The sequence below is a fragment of the Chiloscyllium punctatum genome, chromosome 40 (assembly GCF_047496795.1).
Source record: "Chiloscyllium punctatum isolate Juve2018m chromosome 40, sChiPun1.3, whole genome shotgun sequence".
Taxonomy (NCBI): Eukaryota; Metazoa; Chordata; class Chondrichthyes; order Orectolobiformes; family Hemiscylliidae; genus Chiloscyllium; species Chiloscyllium punctatum.
In genome coordinates, this window is record NC_092778.1 from 29,084,519 (window position 1) to 29,089,019 (window position 4,501).

Below are 4,501 nucleotides of genomic sequence, written 5' to 3' on the forward strand. Positions count from 1 at the left end.
GTCAGCTTAGTGTGGAAGAGCACAGTGTTAAAACGGCAAGATTTGCAGCTGAAGTGCCTGATGATTATGAACTCGTCCATAAAACACGGATTGGTTTCCAGAATAATTTTCAGTCTCTGGGGGATAACTTTGGGGCAAAGAGAAATCCTCACGTGGGAAGAGAAAGTGAAGATCAGAAGGATAACTTACCGCAGGGTAAAACAGAAACCATTCAGGGGGACAAAGACATTACAAATTTCTGTTGTCTTCATTGCAATAACGTAGGCAAAATGCTATAACAGTGGTGGAGTACGAGGGAAAGCACCGGAATGCCAGATAAAGGAAAACAAAACAAGCCTAGATGTTTGTTGGTGTTGGAACAGAACGCACATGGAAGCTAGAAAGTTGCACCAGTGTGCACGAGCTGAACAGAAGTTGACAAAGAGGAAGTGCCAGATCTGCTTTAAAAATATCTCTGCAATGGTAAAGTGCATGTATATTGGCCAGGGCAGTATTTCAAGACGTAACAAAATTAAGGCACACAGGATCCTCTCAGTTTGTGAAGCTGAATCATGAGGAAATGTATCTTCCTGAAGGACGATTGCCAGGAAAGGTACTGTGTACGGGAACTCATGGTGAGTCTGAAAAAAATTTAAAGTGCAAAAAAGAATGGAGACTTTTTAGTGGGTGTTCTGGACAATCTCTCAGCTCCTGGAATGCAATTTGTGCATGCAAATGATATAGCTTATACAGCGGTAAGCGTGCTGCCTCCTCCAGTTGAAAACCAAAGGAGATGCAGGCAACTGAAACAATATTCCCACATTGTGTCTTAACGAAATCACTGGGTCACAAGCTAAAGCAGGAGAAATCGAAAGGCACAGATAAGGAAAATAAAATATGATTACATAATACTTTTTTGAACAGGAAAGTGGGACACAGCAGGAGCTACATCTTTAAAAATACAAGTATCTTGAACTTTGTGCTGCTATTGAGTTAAAGCAGAAAGATGAAAACTTAATGCAGATGGATCAGAAGACACAAACGTGGAAGGAGAGTGAATGCATCCCTGTATGATATTACTTAAAAACGATTTATTAATGATGAAGTGGAAACTTTCACATATTCAAGCAGATGAGAATTGGGCAGGATTTTTTTTCACTAGGGTACAGAAAAGAGGTGCTGCTAGTGGTGCATGTGGTACAAATTGGGGGTCTTTTAGTCCTGAGGAAGGCACACGCTAAAATACAAAGACATTTTTACCATCCTGGATTGCACAAGGATGTTGTTGAATTTTGCGAGACGTGTTATACACTTCAGCTAATCTGCACATCACGGGAAAAATAAAGCCTGCACCTTTAATAGCTATTGCAGCGTTCCCGGAGTCTTTCTCGAGAGTCTTGATTCATTGCGTGGGTTCCCCACCTTCAAAGAAGGTGGGGTTGTGTATTTATTAACATTAATGCATGTACTAACGAGATTTCCAAAGCCTGTTCAATTATGCAATATTACTGCAAAAAAAATGTTTGTGCAAGAACTATGCATATTTTACTTGATTAAGACTACCAGCAGAGATATAATAAGATCAAGGGTCAAACTTCATATAAAAACTTTTCAGAATCACAAGGAACACAAGAAAGGTGGCGCCATATATTAAAACTCTTTTGTGGGTTTATGTTGGGAGCATCCAGATGATTTCCATAAGGGAATTGCGTCTGTGCTGCTGTGATCAGAGATGCAACAAATGAATCCACCAAACTCAGTACAAGTGAATCATTTTTTGGACAAATTAATGTCAGGTTTCAGCAACCACCTATGTGGGCGATGTCACAAATTTTAGAGATTAACTAAACAGAGCTGGGGAGTTGGCGAGACAGCATTTTAAAGTATCACAGCATGTGGTGAAACAAGACGTGTATAGAAAATCAAAAATTATCATTTTGCCACTGGGGATAGTGTGTTGGTGTAACGTTAAGGGATAGATGAACCTTTAAAGCAAGGTTTAGCAGACTTTATCAAATTGAAAGTAAATTGAGTGAGGTTAACCACTTGATACGGAATCCAGGCATGAAGAAATCTCACAGAGTGTGAAAAATGAATATGCTCGAATGATATTTTGGCAGACAACGCAAGCAATAAGAGGATGTGTTACAGACAACAGCACAATGGAAAGAACCAATGTCAGAGATTTCTGCATTGGACTTTAATTAAATAAAATTGGACAATGCATAAGTTGTCAAAACTTGGTAGAATTATTCAGTTATCATCCGAAAGAAAATCGCAATGACCTGTACAACATATTACTCGTTCATCGGGAGATATCCAGAAATACACCAGGAGGCACTCACCTAATTGTAGATAATGTCGGTATAGGAGATAGTGTTCTGATTTCGTCATATCCTTGTAGACATAACACTCTAAAGTTGGTACAAGTTCATGAGGAGATAGAATGCATACTCCAAGGTGATATAATCGAAGCAAGTTTCAATGAGTCGAGCTCACCCATCATCATGATCCCAAAGCCCGATGAGGCACAACAGTTATGTGTGCACTATTACAATCTTAATGTTGTTAGAAAGACTGATGTATATACATATCTGCGTTTAGAGGATTGTATGGAAAAGTTCGGACTAGCAACTTACATTGCTAAGTTGGACTTGCTCAAAGGTTACTGGCAGTGAACTTTGTCAGAAAGGTGAAAGGCAATTTCAGCTTTTGTAACGCCAATTGGACTGCAGCAGTTCAACGGAATGCCATTTCTACGAAAACTTATTCAGCCACATTTTAGAGACTAACTAACAAGTCATTGCCAGAACTGTGCAGTGTCGACTGGGGACCTGACGATTTTTAGTTCCTCATGGATCAAATTGCAGCATTTAACGGACTTGTTTGATCAACTTCAGAAGACAGGCTTGGTGGTAAACATAGCTGAAAGTGAATTTGGCACAGCCTAAGTCACCATCCTGGTCATGCTATTGAACACGGACAAATAGCCCCACAGGATGCGATAACGAAAGTTACTGGGGACTTTTACGCACCGTTGGTTCCCCAGATTGTTTGGATATAACCAAACGTTGATGCCGAATGTTAGCAGAGGGACTGCTCCACACACCAAACTGTTTTAGCAGACATGAAGTTTCAGTGAACACAAGGCATTCAAAACGTATTTGACGCCTTAAGAATCTTGTTAACCATTGCCAAAATATCCGCTAACACCTAATTACATGAAGGCTTTCAAGGTGCCTATCGATAACAGTGATGTGTGTGTCTTTCTTATTCTGCTCCTCTAATTTCGACCTCTCGTCCTCTGTCTCATATCTACTCTGTGTTTATGGGGTTTAGTTATCAGGATGGTTGAATATTTTTGGAAAAGCATAATTAAGTCTCGTTTGGATTGCTGAGTTCTGTGGATATTCTATATACTGTTCTTTGTGTTTCACGACGTAATTATGTGAATTTGTTTCTCTGATTTAGAACCTGGAAGTCAACCTAGCGAAAGTACTCCAAGCAATTTTCACTGTGCACTTACCAACACAAATAGCGAAATTACACACAGGAATAGGAGTCCATTCAGCCCCCCTCCTCCTCCAGCCTGGTACACAGGAACAGAAATCCATTCAGACCCCTCCTCCAGCCTGTTACACCAGAACAGGAGGTCATTCAGCCCCCTTCCTCCAGCGTGTTACAGGAAGAGGAGGACATTCAGCCCTCCTCCTCCAGTCTATTACACCGGAACATGAGGTCATTTAGCCCCACTTCGTCCATCCTGTTACACAGGAACAAGAGCCGTTTAGCCCCCCCTCCTCCTCCAGTCTGTTACACAGGAAAAGGAGGGCATTCAGCCCCGTCCTCTGTCTCCAGCCTGTTACGCAGGAACAGGAGGCTATTCAGACCCCTCCTGTAGCCTGTTACTCAGGAACAGGAGGCCATTCATTCCCCTCCTCAAGACAGTAATAAATTCCACAAATTCGAACCTCTCATGGCTCTCAGCATTCAGAAAGGTTTCACGATTGCAGCCCCTCGCCACCGCACGTTTCTTGTTGAAGCTCTCCAGTATGTGTCTCCTCAGTACTCCTCCCCAAACACCACCCCTCAATCCTGGGACAAAGGAACGAGCAGTTCTGAAGGATGTCATCCTCCAACCCATCTCCGCTTGAATTGAAATGACTCTGGTCCCTTCAGGTCGCTGAGAGGGGAGGGTTTAGGGTACTTCTGAGCAAGCCTTTGATGATCTCTCCATGTCCGTAGACAGTCTCAACACTGTCTCATTAAGTGCGGAACCTGTCCCAAATGTGCTTTGGCAATCTACAGAGATTACGTGTACAGTTTTCCCCGTTGTCAGAGTATTCGACTGAATCTCTCAGGCCTGCTTTCCCCCTTGCAGCCACCACAGCCTGATATCCCAGGCGAAGCTTTCACATCCTGGTGTTCGGGGTTGACCTGTTTCTCTGTCTCTCTCTCTCTCTCTCTCTCTCTCTCTCTCTCTCTCTCTCTCTCTGCCTCTGGTTTATCTGGGGCGGTTCGA